The sequence below is a fragment of the Augochlora pura genome, chromosome 1, assembly GCF_028453695.1.
Source record: "Augochlora pura isolate Apur16 chromosome 1, APUR_v2.2.1, whole genome shotgun sequence".
Taxonomy (NCBI): domain Eukaryota; kingdom Metazoa; phylum Arthropoda; class Insecta; order Hymenoptera; family Halictidae; genus Augochlora; species Augochlora pura.
Genome location: NC_135772.1, coordinates 10,727,295 through 10,747,450, shown reverse-complemented (window position 1 = coordinate 10,747,450; position 20,156 = coordinate 10,727,295). Strand labels below are relative to the sequence as shown.

Sequence of the window (20,156 nt, the reverse complement as noted above, 5' to 3'; positions counted from 1 at the left end):
CGAACGAAAGTCGGTCACGAATAAATCAGCGGTGGCCCCCCGGCTTTGACACGGTGAAACGGCTGCTCATCTGGGGAGAAAAGGAAACAGCGTCGACGATATTTCCTGGCTGATTTACTGGATAAACTTGCATCAAAGTTTTTATCTACCTGGCATTTTCTTTTTTTCTCCGAGCATTTTCCGCGTGGTTTCCCAGCCGTCGAGTGAATAACGGGTCGTGAAAATATCACTGTCGAAATCAAGAGCGCGGCTGCTCGGACCGGAGATATTAATTATTCGCGGTGTCGTTCGTTTAACCGCGTAATAAAAAACATAATGAGCATGTCGTGTAAGCGCGAGCAATAAATAATCAAATATGAGAAGTATTACGGCGCGATACAGCGTCGACTGTATGCAACGATTGAATAATATCACTCTCGCGATGAATTAATACGTTGAGGATGCTCTTAAGGGTGAACTGCATTGTGAACAACTGTACTGTATTTAACAAGATTTTTCTTCGTTGCGACACGAGTATAGAAATGACAGTGAATGGAAACAGTTTTTGGAGATTTTGTAAACTAAACTCGAGGCTGTAACAATTTGTATAGTGAAAAATAAATAGGTTGTCTACATGCAAAAATTGTTCCAGCTTGTATTCGAGAAATAATTGAAAGGTGTCCTCGCACGACAAAGTCTACGAACTCCTGGTTTTATTGCAACATCGGTATCTTCTCTTTTCTGTAAAGGTTGACTTTGCGAGAAATTTCCATCTGGTTCATAGACTTTGTTGATTCGAATACCTTCTCCGAACTGAAGTCAATCGTTTAAACTGTTTTCTTCCGCTCGTCACTTTTCATTTCGAAACCACGCCGCGAGAAGTATAAACATATACGCTTGTGCAGAATTATCCGTTTAATTTATCTTGGACATTGCGCGAGCTTTCTGTAATAAGGATATTATAATTACCTGTTCTTCTTCTTATTATTATAGGAAAAATGATAAAAATATGAAGCGACATTCACGAACAGAGGGAAACACGTCTGCGAGTCTGGTGTAATATGTTCGCCGACAAATTGAACAAGCGCCAGCTGAAGATCGTGAAAGCGGCTTGCCACCCCGGACAGACAATGCGATCTCTGTTAATTGAAATGCAGTTTGTGCGCAATCAACGCTTCATCTCTTGAATTCCATTTCCCATTGTGATTCCCTGTTTGAGCTACGAGGTCGACGTGTCGCTGTCTGCGTAAAGCGTGGAGCAGTTAGTATAGATTGCCGGGCTCGCACTAAGATTAATTAAAATCTTGCTTCGCGACTGGTTGCCGTGCAACTTGAACTTTCCAGCGAGAACTTTAGCCCGCGAACAATTCAAATCTCTTTTGTGCAGCACGGCGCGAATTACTTTGGCCCTACAGAGCAGCTAAATATTAGAGTAAATATAGGGTAAATATTATAGTAGAGAAGTTTTTATTAGAGTATTTCAATAATTAAACAATATTTAATATTGATTTCAAGTTGCTGGCACAATGGAAGGGTTCCGAGTTAACGCGAGCGTTTCTGCTGAAATTGTGTTTTGAAATATATTCGGTTCCAATTATTTCATTAACACTGCTTAGGAGCGATAATAATTTGATTTATCAGTTCTTTCTCACATATTTTTCAACTTGCTTCTTCTAGCGACGTCAGTTCTCAATTAATTGTCAAAAGCAACATCATTCATCAATGTTTATACTTTGGGTCCTAATTGACCCGAGCACCACTGTTCAAGTAATGATAAAACCGCAATACAAAAAATCACAAGCTTTCTTTCCAATTATTGCATCGTTTTTCGATGTACACTCGCATTCCAGGGAACTCTTCGATTGCAGTACGATTTTCTTTACATTCGTTAACACTCAAAAACAATTATAACGATTGCATATATAGCAACGTTTAACTATATTACGGCAGTTGTTTATCGTCTTTTTAAAATACATTAGTAGTAGATACTTTCTCTAGATCTAAATAATTACACAATATTTAATCGAAGGTAGCTTTTTTTAGAGGCTCGTCCTGAAATTCCTGAAACATAAGATTGATAATCAAAATTATGTCGCTCGTTCAATTTAACTAATTTCCGACGAGGTTTGGTAATCTCCCATTAGGTGGTTATTGAAATTTTACCGATTTTTTATTCCATGTCTTCGATATTTTTGACGATTGAGATGGCGAGAATCTCTCCTCAACGCACGAGAACAATTGAGCCTTGCCTCAAGTGAATATTAAATTTGTTCATCCTGCACCCTGCAAACAAACAAGAACATTCATTTCTATATTAATATCATTTACGTATACGGTGCAATTTTACGTTGCGTTCATCTTTCTTGTTAATGCAAATATTATTCGGGTAAAGCACGAATAATTATAAACGATCATAATAATTCCATCATTTTCGACAACCGAGATATTTCAAATGAAAATGATGCGTGAGTCATCGTTTATACAAGTTTCCTCGTACAGTGGATTTTTTAGCTAGCTGGAAGAATTGAATACATTCCGATACCATTTAAAACAGAATAATTCTCCAAATATCAGACAAACTCTGCGTCAACCGATATTCAATGAAATTTTCAACGTGCACACAAATTGCCGAGAACCTCGAAACGTTTTAATTTTCTTTCTGGTCCCATTATTAAATAAAAAAGCGAAATAATACAATTCTCTTATTTTTATATTGTCCACAACTAATTGCAATTTTTTAAAATATTTCGTGGACATTGTTGGCCATTAAATAATTTAAGCCTTTTTCATGAATTCTAAAACAGTTATTCCACTTTAAAAAAAATCGTCTCATTGGCGCGACAATCTTCAGAGAGAAGTGGCTCTACATTTGGACACAATGGGGCACGGGCTTTGTATAAAACGGAAGGAGTCTGAATAATGATCGATCAGCAACGTCAATGATAGACCTGTGAGTAAACGATGACTTTTGCCTTCCCGTGAACGTCCGATAAAGTTTCATCGCACACGTAAAAACAAACTGCGCCGACGTAAACGGAGGAAATTCAAAAAACGGCAAATCTCTTCGAGCCTTTGAAAGCCGAGACCGCCGATACCAGCGTGCTGCTCTCACCCAGATCCCCTTGACTCCTTGCTACGACGAATTCAATTTAAATCCAGAAACTATTCTTCCGTTACTGTGATTATTTTATACTGCGGGATTAGCAGCGACACTGTTCTCTTTACACGGCAGAATTTTATTTACTTACATCAAATTCTTTGCTTAGACTATATCTTCATTTTCCAACACTTTTACAGGAAAAGGTTCTTTGAAGTTAGCTTTTAATACCGATACGAAGACAATTCATAAAAGTATCTTCGTTCGTAACATTTGTCGACTATGCGAATACCGGACCAATTTGCAAGCCAATTTATTAGATTGGAGCAGAGATGGTTTCGCGACAAATCAGTCTCAACTTTATGAATTCGATTGAGAATCGTCGAAAATTCCAGTGATCAATAATAAGGAATTTCTTGTGGTATTATTATTAAAAGAGTTACTTTCAGTTTTTTTTTATTAAAAAGTCTATTTTAACTCACGTCTCTTAGTCGTAATTTCATTAAAATCATTTAATAGGTAACTTAATTAACGATAATATGACTTTCAAAGAGTATTCCCCCAGGAGTAGCATCACGCTGTAACCTGATATGAAAATCATTAATTACATAGTCAATAATTAATCGTAGAATTGTATAATGTAATCATAGTATAATTAACAAATTTTTTTCTATAATAAGTTTTGATAAAATACTTCGATTTTACCTCGTATATCGCAGCTTTCTAAAAAGTTAGTCAACTGGAATAGAAAAAACTTTCACCGAGCAATTACCTTTTGTTATTTATCTATCTGTATCAAATGTTTAAACATTCGAAACTGGCGCGGTTCTCGCCTTGCGGCTGAAAAAATATCTTTTCCACGATTTCGAAAAATTTTATTTGGTCGTAGATATTTGGAAAAGCTGCCTTTATAGTTTCAATGATTCCGATACGTTTGTTGTTCCCGTTGCAAACACGTTTCCGATCCGTTTGGAAACAGTCAGATTAGAATCGTTCGTTTGCCGCGTTCAAAAATCTCGAACGACGAAAGCCAGAAACGCTTTCCGATACGAAATTTTACGCTCACGTCCGAGCTATTTGCTTCGCGAAGCATCGGAAGTTTGCTTCTCTGAAATCTTTTAGGGGAAAGACAACAGAACCTATGTATGCGCCCCTCCTGGCTTCAAATAAAAGTTGGCCAATTCTGTTGTTCGCGATCCTTAAACTTTACTCTCGCGTTTCGGTGCCATTTTCGTCTGTAACTACCACCCCGACTTTGGGAACAGAAGAATACACGGATATGCTTGCAGCAGTTTCTTCTTCCCCTTTGTTCCATTATGATTTTTTACTTATTACCGAATGCAGTGGCAATTTTGTCTTCCTTTTAAGAAATTTATCAGCCCGTACATGCAATTATTAAATTTTTCTAATAAAAGGTGTCATGTATCTGGTGGTATAACCGCTGATGCTACGTCACAAAATAAGTCGAAAACATACAGTAAGTCGTTTTCATGCAAGACTTCGTTTTCGAGAAAATGTATCTACCGGCGTCTGACCATAACGTGCCGATTCTACTTCTTGCCATACAAATCAAGCGCTACTTCCAATTCCATTTCCTCGAAAACAAAGGCTTAAATTAAAAAATGTTATTCCTCTTTCTCCATTTATTTTTGGACATAGAATCAGTCCCTCTCCGGTTGCTACGTCATACTCTGTATATTACAGTGACTGATATTGAAGCTCTTACAACTTCATAAAAAAGAATCGTACAATAATAAACGTAAACTCATTTTAAAGCATGAAATCCCGATTTTTACAAACCACTTCTCACACATTTCCAAAATTTCGCAGGTAAATCAATTTCGCGTCGAATATATACTTCTCTCGAGAGAAAATTTCCGAGAACAATAAGCATCCACTTATTGTTTCCGTAATTCGCGAACACGAACAGAAAATATTTCAGGATTAAGTTCAACAGAAATATTTCGTGTTGTTTTAATCACGTGACAACTGCGTCGCGTTATCTCGGATTCGCGTTCTCAAAGCTGTAACGCATCTGTGTCGAACAATACCGTGAAATTTTAAATAGAGGGAACGCTGGCACGAGATTTCGTTCCGCGTAAAGTTTCACCATATAATTGGTCGGTATGTAATTAAAATAAAGGGACACGTAATATTTGTGCCGACCGCGAAAACAGAAGCACACCAAAGTCAATTAAAAGGTGTCTTTGTATGGATGGTTTATATAGGCGCCGCGTGTTATGTCGGCCGGGCGCGGCGCGTAAATAAAATAATAACTCGGTAAATTAGTGTCAAATTATACTTAGCGCTTTTACGGTGCCCCTCGACACCGATTTTCTGGTTATATTCACGGACGCAAATTGAATGTTCCGCGTATCAGATGCAGATATTTCGCGTCGCAACGTTCATATTTTCTTTGCCACGCGTCGTCGCAACATTTCGAAAAATATTACCGAATCAAATCTGATCAATTCTTGAATAATGTACGGTTTTTGTTAATAATGAAATCCGATATACAATTCCGTATTACCTTCAGACGTAACACCGTTATAATTCTATTGTATTTAATTATATTCGACGAATGGCACAATATCCGTAATTATTCCTGTCTTCCATTACATATCCAATTAATAACAACGATTCAACGGTAAGCAGCGAGAAGGAAACAGCTCGAATTTTTTATGTAGAATATCAGATCGTACAATTAATGGTAAAAAGAATTAATCTGTATTCGTACGAGTCATTGTTTCACAACAGATGTGTTCTCAAAAGAACTAGGAGAAAGTCATTGTCTGCCTCGCAGTAGAGAAACTAATGATTTTTAACTCCGTTGACAAGTTGAAGTGACTTTTTAGAAATACTTAAGTATTATTAACAAAGTATAAGAAGAAAGAGAAATGTTTCCTGAGAAAGTACAAATTGTGTTACGATGATACTCATCTGGTTGAAAAAAGCACAATTCAGTGCAACTTTATTAGTATTAATAGAAATTAAAATATAATACTATTGTTATTTTGGTAGGTATATGTGTATATATTTAGTTATTTATTATAAGAATACTAAGAATATTATAATCGTGAACATGGCGGAGACGAAGCGAACACAGAGAGCAGAAGAGGAAGAACATTATTAGTCCTTATTGCTAGATAACATTATGGATTATCTTCAACAAGTACTTCATTTGAAAATTGAATACATATTATGGATTGTTTATACATATTTTTTGAATACTGAATTTTAAGCGAATTTTAACCTCTTAGGGCACGGCGGAACTTTACGCGGGGCTGTTTCTCGGTACGGCAGTGTTCAACGCGAATTACGTGTAAATGATACGGCACTGCAATGTGCGACGGATAATGCTGTTAAAGAACAGAGTACATACACGAGTACATTGGAATGAAGTGTTTGGTGATTAAAATATAATTTTTCTTAAAGATACGATACACGCATTTTAATTTTAACAATTTATTTTTCGCATCCGCGACTATAGTAATATAACAAAGCCACTATAGTGGTGCGCCGTACTGAAAGATGGTATCCGCGAAAGCCAAATATAGTGGTGCTCAGTGCCTAAGAGGTTAAATAGACTACGATTTTGGAAAGTGGAACGATATTGGAACTCCCCGCTACGTCTTTATCGAGATTTAACGACCCTCCATATCACGTGCTGTTCCACATCGGCTAAATTTGTCCGACACATCTCGCATACAGAATTTAAGACGCCACGTATAATGCAATAACACAGGGCGGCGAGCGGGCCAAATCCAAAATGCGCTCACGCAGCGCGAATAAAAGAATGTCTCGAAATTGACGGTTCGAATCGTAAAAGCGAATCCCGCCGCCAAGATTATAACGGCGCTATCCGCGCGCGAGCTGGGACTTTGAAGCAGAAACGATGCGATTTACGAGGATCCACGTTGCAATATCAGCCGCTCGTACCGGATTTCGCGCGGGCGACATTTAAAATCCCGAGGCTAGATAACGCGGGAGCATAACAGCCGGGGTCGAGAGAGGCGTGCGTACAAAGCAAGCGAAGGAGAGAGCTCCGGTTTTATTAGGCCCGCGGGTCTTCCCGGATTCTCCAAGACGAAAAGCCTTCTTCCGTGTTCGCCCGCCCATTCGACCCCCTTTAAATTGACGAGTTATGAGCGATCGATGTTGGGAATCGATCGCCTTGCAGTTTCCCGAACGAGGGAAACAAATTCACGAAATGCCCGCGATAAATTCACGAGGACCCCCGTCCTGCGCTTGAAAAATTGGATCGTGAACTCGAAAACTTGACGGAACACCGTCGCGGTTTCGAGCAAAGATTTCGCAGTCTTTCATGGTCTTCCCCAGCTGTGCTGGCACCTTCGGGATTTCTTTCTAATTCTTAGTACATCTGTTCCCATGGATATCTTAGCGAGACATATCTTCCAGTAAGCCGTTCGAGCTTAAGAATAGTTTATATGCTGCAACTGATCCTTGAATTTTATAAGATGGTTTTTCAACCTAATCATTTGCATTCGAAGATATTTGAACCCCGGAACTCTAGACATTTCTTTCAACCTGGCAGGTTCCTATTCACGCTCGATTTTTATTCTTTCCTTCATATAAAATTGAACATGCTCGTGCCATGCTTGCATTCTTAGCATTTTATTATACCAAAATGAATTTAGTAAGGTAAAAATGGATTAATACTATTTAATTACCTCGGCGTCCTCTTTGACTTCCTCAATTAAATTTTACAATGATTTCGTCTCATTGAGTGCAGTTTTAATTTGATATGTGATGTGATTAATTTGTATGACTGTGTCAGTTCAATTACTTTGAATATTTTTAATTAAACATTTATACTTGACTTTATGAACTGCATTGTTCATATTCAAGAATATCGCCGTGCTATATTTACTTTCTTACATAAAGCAGATTATTTAATCCATTCTTCTAAGAATTTATTTTTTCGTATTTCTTCCGAATCGATGATTGGTCATTGGCTATGCATTAACACTTTGGTTATTGACGAAGATACAAAGTTCTTTACATGTAACCCTTTGATACTGGCTTGGTTAAAAACCGTCCCAATTTTTACTTAGGTTTTTTCCATGGTGAGATATATTTTAGCACGCCACGAAAAGTTGAAGTTATTGATAGTTTGATATTTTATTTAAAGTTTTTCATTCAGTTGAAAATGCATAAAAATCAAAACGCATCAGTAAGTTACGCATGCTGCTGTGATTTACGTTGACGCGCCGTGCGGTGCAGAAAAGTTTTGTCGTTCACAACGATATGCGTTGTATCTTTTCTTAAAATATACTACGAATGAATATATTATTTATTAATTAAAAAAACATGTTACTTGATGTTTTATATTCCCTCTGAATTAACTATATAACTGAAACGAACATTTCCTTCCATCATTTGTATTAAAAAATATTGCGCGCACCTTGGGGTATTAATTTCTTTAAAATCGTGCGCCCGAAAGCGTTAAATCGTTCCCCGGCACAGTATCGCTTTCCAATTTTTATCGAGGTAAGAATAGCTCGTTCGTTTTAGTATTCGAAATCAGCATCTCTATTCCGAGGGAGACAGCGTTCCAGCATGTCCCATACAATTTTCAGAGGGGGGGAGTGAAAACGGGTTTCCCCGTTTTTCTCTCCGCTGCCATCTGCAACGGTTTGCCCGCGAGACTCGTCCCGTGTCATCTGTCCGCCGTCGACCTCCTCGAGGAATAATCTCGGCCCCGGTAACCTCGTTAGCGAACATTCGACGAGAATTATTATTTCAGGAGAGGCGCTAACAATCTGTCCGACGCCGTTACTCCGTGGACGAATTCATTCGAGCGTCCGCGTTGCCTAATTATCATCGCCGGCATCAACGGGTCCCGCCGCTGTGTTGTGCGTTTCGTTTATTCAGTCGCAAGACAATGCCCCGCCTCGTCGATAATAATTATTTCGCGATACAGACCCGCTATCGAGGTAAAGGGGGGGGGGGGATGATGGTGGCGTCTCGCAAATGGAAACTCGGATTTCACGATGGAGAGATAGAGCCTGTCTCGGTCTGGGCCGGATACAATATAAATGAAGGTGAACTAGCTACCGTATACAGCGTGACGGCTAAAATGGTGACGTATGGACGCGAACGATGTTACGGATAGCTTCGCGCCGCTTTAACCGGGCCTCTGATACCACGGCCTCGCTGATAAAGTTATCTAACAGACTATTAGGAATTGGTTTAGCAACCGTGATTCACGGATTTCTGTCGTATTCTTCGATGAGAACGTACGGCCGCGGCGCAAACTTATGGAACCTTAAAGTAGGCTTTTAGCTAGGGACAAATTTTTCGCCCGAGTCCCCGTACACAAGAGCACCATAGCATTTGCACGCTTATTATTTCATCCTGCATTTTTATGCAAGATAAGTATTCTTTGTATCATTTGTACAAAAGAAGAGTTATATAGAAATTTAACTCTTCTTTGGACAATCTCAATAAATTGAAAATGTTTTTTACGTCTTTAATACTCCGGATTTTATTTACCTATTCTTGTTAAAAATTCATAAAGTCCTTATATTGCACATTGTACAGGAAATTGATATATTGAATATTTCGTGCGCATTGCGTAGGAAATGAATGCCGTGTTTTATTATACTTTAGAGGCGTGGCGTGATAATCAAGCATCACATTTTAGAGTCACTATCAGGAACAGTTTTAATGAATCTACATTGAAATTCATCGTGTAGTATATTTTTTCTTATTAGAAAGTCCGAAACTTTTGTAAAGGTGACGCTAAAATTGGGCACTTTTATGATTAATATTTTATTGAAAGCACATATTATAGCGATGCATATACCTTATTTTAATATAATTTTATATATACGACAAATAAGAAGAAAATAAAAAAGATAAAAAAGGATAGAAAATTAAAATAATGTAAAGTAAGAAATGAAAAATTAGAAATAAGAAATAAAAAATTAAGACATTATAAAAAGAATAAAGTAATAAATAATTAAGTATGGATGTTATCCTGTTCTTTAAAATTGGAATAAAACTCTAATTCCTTGTTATTAATATTTAAGCATGCAAGAAAATTCAGGCGCAGAACAAACGTTCTGTCCCTTCTAAAAAATTGTGCCAATTGAAAAGTTCCTAATCGCCGTGACTGTGGAGAAAATGGTACGTCAAGGGGTTAATGTTGTACGTAACGTAATAGAGTTGAACTTGGACATGTTTATTAGTTGAATCTTATTTAGCATTAACATTAACTGAGATTCTCATTAGGAATGTATGAGGGCAGAATAAAGCGAACACGTTGCATAGGAGCCTAGCTCGACTCTGGGACGATGCCCGCGAAAGTCCGTGAATTTCGAAAGCACATTCGTTATGCCGCTTGAATTTGCAAGATCAAATTTTGCGGCATAATACCGACATGATTAAACCGTCACGTTAACGAACTTCCCGATCCCGTGAATATGCATGAATATTTGGAAATGGTTAAGTCCCTTTTAAACAACTCCGCGCGGAAGTCTTGTGCTGTGTGTAGCCCAAATACATGAAATTATAACTTCTTACTTCGGCCGGCTGCGAATTTGCCCTGAACAATTGCCCAGATGGAGCGTCATTTCCCTAAACTTTGTATTAAGAGCGAGAATCTAACAATCGTTCCTTGGAAATGTCCAATGGAGGGGCGGAAAGCTAGCCGGCCCATAAAGGATGAAATGGAACAATGAACTTCTATCAGCTTTATCAATTGTTAATCAATATTTCCGTAACGGCACAGCCAGAGAAAATGGAGCACGTTATTTAAGATTAAAGTAATTGGCGCGTTCAGCTTGAAAACAAATGCTGTTTCTTAAAATGTAGAATAAGTACTGTCTTATTATTAATATTCGGACTGGCATCGCTATACGAATGAATCTATCTAAATAAAATCCACTGGGACGCTAAACTTTCTTGAATTTACAGCAAATTTTAAGAATGTGCTTGAACTTCTTAAAATCCTTCCATCAGCTAACTGTTCTCAAGAATAAATATGTCAAACTCTGAACTAATAACTAGACTACGGACTTTATGTCTTTATAACAAAACTAAGTGGTTGAAACACAAAGCAATCACTGGAACATCAATCGTTGATTAAAATTTGTATTTTGCATAAAGATCCGCGGTATACTTACGACTGATTTGCAAAAATTACTTTTTGCAAATTGATTTGCAAACTGTCTACAACAGCTGCTTCTACCTCATTACTACCACAAATTATGTTTTCATGGCCGACAAGAATCCTCTCTTGTTTCTGCTTTTCCGGATGTCTTATAAAAATGGAGATTTGCATAAAGATCCGTGGTCTATTAACCGGCGACACTTGAGGCGGAATCGAATTCCGGAAGAATCCGAGAAACTCGGTGGTTGGTTGATTTAAGCAGCACTCCCGTGGCTACGAACAAAACTGATTTATTAATCCATGGCTCTGAAGCTTCCTATCATCTTCCCGCCGGGATACTATTTACGTTCGGGGGGCGTTATTTGTAATCTCCACAATTTTCTTCGAGCAGCCAGAGGATCGTGTTCCTCGTCCTATAACGGGAAGAGAGAGAGAGAGGACCGAGCCGAGGGACGGAGAAAAGGGAGCGGATCGGCTCTCATAAAGCCATCACACGTCAGACGGAGATCGTTTTTCCGATAATCGCGGCAAGGATCTGTGGTACGAGCACATTCACCAACCCTTATTCAAGGATAATATCCTGGTCGTGACGTCCTTGGCGCCATGTGAGACATCGAAGCATTCGGGGTACAACGCGTCGAAACATACCAGACTTCGGAGAGCAGAGGTTTCGTTTGGGTCTGTAGAAAATTTGATCAAACCAAACCACTACACGCTAACGCTGCCTCCTCTGTATTGATTTATATCGATGCATAGAGGAGCTGATCCTCCCAACGCGTTGTTATGCGAATTAGCTGTAATAAAATAACAACGCTGCTAACGACACAAAATTTTCATAACAGGATAACTTACGAATGCACTTTAACCAGAGCAGAAATAAAAGGAAAATGTCAGTGCTATTCTTAGAAAAAAAATGGATCTAGACTGATTCGTTTCTGAATTATGTGGTTTCAAATCTTGTTGAAATCGACGTGTCGCAATCAATCGGAACAATTGTACAATACTTGGATTTGTCCAAGAATATTTATTTTCATTTCTGACTCGTCCTAAAATAATCCTTAAAAAAGGCAAGTCTCACTCTTCTTACATTCTACTACTTTGGACGAAGCATATCAAGAAGTTTAAACACTTAAGGGAAGTATAAATAATGATAAATAAACATAAATAAATTATCAGTCGTTAAATGCATTGTTATGTTTATGGGAAAAATGCAGAACTGAGAGTACTATTTTCCCATCAATATTTCAGTATAATTGAATTTCTAACTAATCTAAGGAAGAGTGTACCCAAAGTTATTGTTGATCGTTCATAAGTGCTTCGTATCTCTGGAGAAAATTAGTCGACGCAACACGCGATAACATGAATTTCGAACTTTGTATTTACTCAACTAGTTTCTCATAACAGGTGTTCGCCATTGCTCCACATCAAAATCTAAGTTTGTGATTTGATGGACATTTAATTACTAATTATCGCAACACGAAGGTAATTAATTGGCACTGTTCGTAGCATTTTCGAGAATACGTAAACACTGTGATCGATATAAAATTAAAATAATACATTCAATGAAAGAAAAATTGTAACTGATTGTAACAATTATTCTGTCGAGCTACTTTTATTTCGTGTATATCGGAGTGATTTTACATCCAGCGAATTCACTAAATTTCTTCACGAAACATAATAATTCCGCTGCAAAATTTGTATACGCAATTTACGTGTCTAGATAGAAGACACGCTTTGTTACCGCTTTAACAATATCTATGATGTTTTAATGGCGATTAAATTATACATTGTGAATGGCCTCCGCAGTAATGAAAATTGGTAGCGGAGTTATTACTATTCAGTGTGCGACGGAAAAATTAAAACAGCAGTATATATTACATATGATTATTAATATTTATATAAAATACGTCATGAAATGATCTGGCAGTCCCAGAGTGATAATAATGCAAATAACACTATTACATCTCATTCTCGTATTTACCATATTTTATCACTACAAATTCCTATTTATTTTGATTTCCTCGAAATTCCGCAAGCGAAGAAATATTAAATAATGAATAGTATATTTAATGAATGAGGAACATGTTTTGGTGACAGTAATTCTGTAACTTAGGTGTCATCTGTTTTGTCACTTAGGTGTATCCGCAAGAATTGATAATTAATTAGAAACAGATTCTATTAGGTTGTTCGGCAAGTCATTTCGTTTTTTTTTAGGTGAAAATGAAACACAATAGATAACTAAACAAAAATTATTGCAAAGAATCAAACAAAATTTTCAACAAACAAGGCTTACTATATCAGTTGTCTAAATATATATAATGATTACGCAGCTTAAGTGTGAAGTTGGCTGTGAAAAATTAGGTCCTATATTGGGAAGAAACGAAATTACTTTCCGAACAACCCAATAGCTAGGAAAACTACAAACAATTTCAGTTCTTCAGAAGAATGTATTACTTTCCAATTTTTTAAAAGTTATTAAAACAAGGTATGCGTTTCTACATACCTCATACTTCTTGAAACTGTAGAACAACATATTTGAGAGCAAATTCCGTATAATATAATATGCTTTACCAATTTTTAAAATAATCTTCTGAATTCCACCAAAAAATCCTTTATTTGCCGCGATTGATAAGGAAAGCATGGGAGAAACAAAATAGTATTTTATATTGAAAGTATAGCAATTAACCATTCTAGTTTTTCAACAACCCACCCTGTTCTATACAGAAGAAAACGAAACTGCGACACTTCGGGTACACGATGAAATTGAATAGGTTTTACTCGACAGCATTCCGCAACGTTCAATCGTCCGGAATACGGCAACCGGAGCAAATAAAGAATGCACGCGATGTAAAACGTAGCAAAATAAAAGCTTCGCAACGGGGCAATGAAATATTTGATACTTACGCGAATTATGCCCTTGCTTGGGCGCTACTTGCCGCGGTGTTACGAGCCGATGATGAAATTTCGATGTGTTATCGACCAAACAGAAGAACTGTCGCAGCCGGACATTTTACCCGGCATAAACCGGTTAAAATATTCCGAACGAATCATCGGTCGTCGCATCGCATCGCATCACATCGCATCGCACCGACCCAAACGATCCGCGTTAATGAACCACGCGCACCAGCTCTTCGGCTTTATACCGGTGAAATGCATTACAATGTCGTCATTCCCTATTCGCTCTCGCGATAATTGATTCTATTCACATCCAGGAGCACGGTGCTCCATCATACATCTCGCGCGGCAGTCGCGCGACACCGCGCGCGTCGTCTGGGGCTCCGTTTGTTCTTACATAATGAAATCGTAAAATCACCGGTGAATTTGTAAACGACGGATGCGATTTGCCGCGCGACACCGACGTTGATACATGGCAGGGATCGTCCACTTTAGTTGCGGACGTTTGTTATTATTCATGAAGTACGAATTTCCATTACGATTTCGCCGTTCTGATATGTCGTTATTTTACGCAATTATCTTAATCGTTCGTAATTGTACGGTTATAAATATTAAATAGTAACGCGTCTGCTGTTCGGCAAATGTTGAGTCTCTCCCTCTCTGTATTATATACGACGCGTGCAATATTCAATGTTGATAAATTACAGAGCGACGAATGAAGTGTTTGCGCGAGAGAATTTATGGAAAATTGGATATTAATAGAACTGTCCACAGAAGCGAAACGTAAGATTATTTTGAAGAAAGAATTATGGTTTCAAAGTTTTGAAAATTATTCCTTTAGAGAATACATATTTATTTGCGATTACATCTACCGTTCGTTGCTCAAAAGATGGCACAAAGACAAGTATGGGATCAATTTTCAGTATGGGATAAATGTATTAGAGTACAATTTTTACGAGTAAAACTGTATGATTTCTAATTAGTTCTTTTGCAATAAATATAACTACTGTAAAACTAATATCGAACCGCTATTTTACGCTTAAGAAACGTCACAATAACTATTTAGAAAAAACTTAACAATTTAGAAACAATATATGAACGTTGATGTATATACATCGTTCAATTCAATAAAATTATGAACGAATGAAATTTCTATTTATTCCCGACAATTGTTGCATACAATATTTATTTCGCAGATTCGAGTAGCTTTGTTTGAGCTTTTATCATAATGTTATATATTAATTACAGTGGCAACTATTTCGATGACTGATTTATAATAACTATTTCTTAATAAAAAGTCGATCAACAACTTCTTAATAAAATGCTGTTAAACTATGTCTTAATTAAACGTTGATTTCAGTATATTTGAACAAATAAAAATAAATGCCTGATAATGGTATTATGTTATAATAAGCCAATAAATAAAAAACATTGCACAATAAGTTTAACTATAATTTGTGTTACCTTTATATACCCATGGGAAAAATATTTCCCATAAAATCCTAAAGAAACCACACATTGTTACGTATTTCTTTTTATTTATTTTACGTCTGAACAAACTGAAATAAACAATTTTATTCGTAGCAGCTTTATGGTCCTGCAAGGGTTAATGAGTCATCGATACGATAACTATGGTTTGTTCCTCGTTAATTGAAAATAAAGGTTTAAATAAAAAATCCGTAAGCCAAGGAATTTCAGTAATTACGAAGATTTTGCGGTTGATTTGTTTCGGTCAGGCGGGCCGTTTTATTTTCTCTCCAATCAAAGCGGTATCAACCGCGAACCGGGGGGGTATCTTTTTAGGGGGAACTTTCATCCTGGATAAGGTAATCGCCCCTTAGCATCTTTTAATCACGAGAAAGCTTTCCTCGAAACTTCCCCTCCGCATAATTTTATTGCGCTCTATTGAGATAATTTTATACGCAGTTTCACCGAGTAATTGACAGAAAGTAGAATGGTAGCATAAAATGGCCAGATTAAAATTCTCTCGTCGTGTCCCGCGAACTGTTTTTATAATAATTTTCCGAAACGCTCGCAGGAACCGCGCGGACAGAATGGTAAGCCGAGTTAATGAATATTTAAAATTAAATTACTCCACTGGAAATGCGGTCCTTTTGCAAAGAAGTTCCCTTTTGTAAACGTAGAACTCCTGAAAGTGGGATAGCAAACGTTGACAATTAATTACTTAATCCACCTACAACTGTGCAACTTACTCTTACACCGTGCGTCACTCGTTTTATTGTCGGGATTCAATGAAATTATCAATCAAATTCATATTCTACTTTATTTCATACCATTTACTTGAACATCGTAGTTCGTATTATACTGTTTAAATAATTCATCTAAATTCATCACCTTAACGTCAGTTAAGAATGTGTAACAGTATTATACAAAATATTCGTTTCAGAGATGATCCACTTTAAACTGTAATCGTTTTTAAAACCTCTAATTTTAGGAGATTTCAGTTTCTTTTAAGTTTGGCTTTCTCACTTCAAAAGCGAACAATTAAAAGATAATCTCACTTCATACGGTGTCCAATAATTTCCAATAAAATAAACGGTCATCATTCCTTTTTTGACTCTTGTTATTTTTGACTTTGACTTTTGATATTTTTACAAAAGGGAGAGACAAATCCAACTATGTATAACACTACCCCTGATAATGCAAAAATATTGGCTCATTCGGCGGCAGGATTCTGGAGGGGTGTCCCAAAAAAATCGATAGTCGAAAGATAAGGTCGACCCTAGCTTCCAAGCGCACGGGCAACAAGATTTAGTTCTGTTCGCGACGAAGAAAGTCGCCAAACGAAAGTAAAGTCACAGAGAAAGTCGACCGATTATTACGAATGACTCTCGCGCAAGGTTCCCGCGAACGCGATCGAAGCCGATCACGTCGATCCTGCTGGATTATAAATAAAAGCAAGATCGGATCGTATCCCATTACAAAGTCGTACAATATTGGCGATCTTCCAATATCAGCAACGCGACGTTCGCGAATACGATTCTCTTGGCCAACCGAAATCCAATCCATTTGGCCTGACCCAGAATCCTCTATTCCTAGATTCCCCGAAGTTCGTCGCCTTTCCGGAGACATCAAATATTTTTGTAAGGCAATCGTGTTGTCGTATATTTCTGGCTCTGTAATAACCAGCTGTCTGGGTCGAAGAAACAAAAAACCGACCGTCGCGAGAGTATAAATTGTGGAGCGTCGCATCGCCTGGAGCGACATTTTAGTCAATTTTAGTCAATAATTGCAATAAACGAAATCCTTTAATCCTCGCACGTAAATTGTTTTAACATTGTTAAACCATTACTAAATATTAATAATCTCTACGGAAATGAAAATAGCTTGCGATCGACCCTTTAATGCCGCGTGTTGAGAAACGACAACAATAGAGTTTCACAATCGCATTTCATCTTTCCAGGTTCCAAAAATATCAGACTGCGCGTGGGAACGAAAGTCATTGACACGACGGGTACCGTACACAATGGGTTCAATTGGCGACACCATGTTGCAAAATCGAGAAAAGAAACTCGGTACGGTTCTTAAGGAAAACTTTGGAGCTACTGGCGCCGCGCTAGCAACTCGAACTTCAGCAGCAGACCGAAAGCTCGGAGGTCTTCGCAATACTCCGTGTGGAAGTGGAAGTCGATTTACGATAGTTAATAAAGCAACGATATGCGGCTCGCAATAACGGAGCTCAATTAAATGGTTCAAGATCAGAATGAAATTTCTTGGTGAGAAGAAGAAGTAAAAATATTCCCGCGATTCATACATAGTACACCGAGTACGTATGTGTGTGTTCAATTGTTCGAACTCTTTTGGAATTTCATGCAACCCCGTATTTTATATCTTGTGATTTTAATTTCGTGGCGACAGAATTCAGAGGGAATTTCTTCAAATAATTCGTTGAAGTATTAATCAAATATGGGTTCTAACAAAAAATTATGAAAAATATATTTGCCCTGAAAATTAAATTGTGTTTGATGAAGATCTGACTTGATTCCCATTCTAGTCATTATGAATTGAGGTTGAATTCAAGTTATAAAATTCTTCTGTTTCTAATTGGAAAACTGAATAAATTTGAAAAAGTTTAGCCTTCTGAAAATTCGAAGGAAAGTAATCTCTTAGAACGCGAAACATATAATAAAATAGATCATTATAAAGGGAATCGTATGGTCGTTACGTTTCGTTACAGAAAGATTAATTCGCATTTCGAAAGTCGTCAATTACGACCAGTATAGGTTTTCAATTATTTCGCTATCTCGTAGGAAACGAAAATGCGCCTTTCATTCCACCCTTCTCCCATTACCTCGAAAGTTTCATTAAGAAGCTCCAACTTCACCTCGGCTCGATCTCGAAGCGAACTTCCCTTCCAACCACCGTTGACCTCAGTTTTCGGCGTTTCTATTTATTCGAGAACGAAAAGGCCTTTAACCTGTCGAGGAAATGGTTATCAGTAATTCTTGGAAGAATTTTTGGTGTAAAAGGAACCGGGTCTAGCAGTTTACGCGCTCAAGCAAACTGAAGTTTCCGCGTATCTTGTATTTCGTGTATGAACGTGTTAATCCTTTGCACTCAAGGCTATTTTATTAGACTGTTTTTATTCATTAAGTACGAAATTGAAGGTGTATGCTTACGGAAGACTTTCCTTATTTGACAGTTTATCGACTGTAGATAAATTTGACAGGGCGATGAATCTTTTGAAAATAGAGTCGCAATTTTTAGCGTCGCCACAAAGTCGTCACTGGAGTGCAAAGAGTCAAGAATCTGTGTGTTCCTCTATCATAGCAAATTCTAGAATTCGATGTCAAAAGCAACGCGTTCATTTCGGACGTCGAAAAGAAATTCAAAGCATTTCATCAAAATCCTAGTAATAATCTTATTAAATCGATGGGAACGAGGATGCTGATCGTCCTGCCGGAATTGTTGTTCACATCGTAAGACATTTAACCTTCCACTTTAAAGAAAACGATAAATATATATACTGACGAATTATGTAAAAAAACAGGGTCTTTACGAAGGTAAGGCTTTTATGCCAACTCTTTAGTTCCTTGATATACTCAAAAACCCTCTGATGCGAGTTCATAGACGGTTGCTATCAAATGAGAGCTGTAATAGAGAACACTATAATAGATCACTGTTATGTATATTTATATATACATATAACTATAAATATATGTGCTATAATATAATATATTTCTACAAAAATGTTTTCAAAAGGTAGCTGAATAACGTCTCAAGGGTTCGATGTAATTAAATAAAAAAAAGAAAAGCGCACACGAGATTACTGTTTTGCGATGCGATCTGAGCTGTTCCGTCCCTGCGAAAAACCGCTCGTTAAGCCTATGCGCCAAGGATGCTATGGTTTCGTTTCACGACAATAATTACGTTTGAAGTATTGCGGGAGCTTTAAGGAAGCAATTACTCGAGGGAATACGCGATCGTTCTACGAAGAAAGGATCGAAAATATCGAGAATGGTGGGCCGGTAAAAAGGAATGAAAAGTTAATTCGACGAATGCTGTAACACTGTTCATCGAGAACGCCGATTCTATTGATGGGCCATTCAAATGTTTCCTTTGGAGGAACAAGATGGTCAATTAGGCGGGCTCGTCGGTCCAGCCGAAGCGATAAAAGCGCGAGCAACTGGCGCGGATAAGTAGATTAACTTTCCACAAGTTTGGCGAACATTTGCAATCCCCATGGCCCGTAAAGTCGGTTCGCGCGAAGATAAAGGAATCCCGCGTTCATTTATCCCGGGGAAAATGCAGGAATAACTGTTAAGTAAAATCGTGCGAACGTGCTTTCGGCGCCGCGCAAGCGTATTATCCGCGTTCGGCTATTGACATGTGTAAATACGGTAGAACTTCGTTCATCTAAACATAGACTGTACGAACAAATGGAGACTGGATCTGTTATTCGAACTGACGAGCAAACCTCTATTATCTCTACCAAGTTCGAACGCGTTCTACGTTTGTATGAACAAGTATTTTTTGTGGGCCTCTGTTATACGTATTTTGCTCTTACGTATGCGTGTATGAACACAA

At 37.6% G+C, this 20,156-nt stretch overlaps 1 protein-coding gene across 3 annotated transcripts in view; it reads right to left on the bottom strand.

Annotated features, from left to right (window-relative positions):
• Nucleotides 1-1,457: 1,457 nt before the first annotated feature.
• The window catches only part of Tmod (tropomodulin), a 167,988-nt gene continuing 149,289 nt past the window's right edge, over nt 1,458-20,156 (bottom strand). For 2 of the 3 annotated variants that reach the window (XR_013494296.1, XM_078183584.1), the window contains one exon: nt 2,142-2,262. The gene's annotated coding sequence lies outside the window, so the exon portion shown is untranslated. Of the gene's footprint in view, nt 2,041-2,141; nt 2,263-20,156 lie in introns of those variants that run through there. The other variant, XR_013494298.1, reaches the window with a different exon arrangement.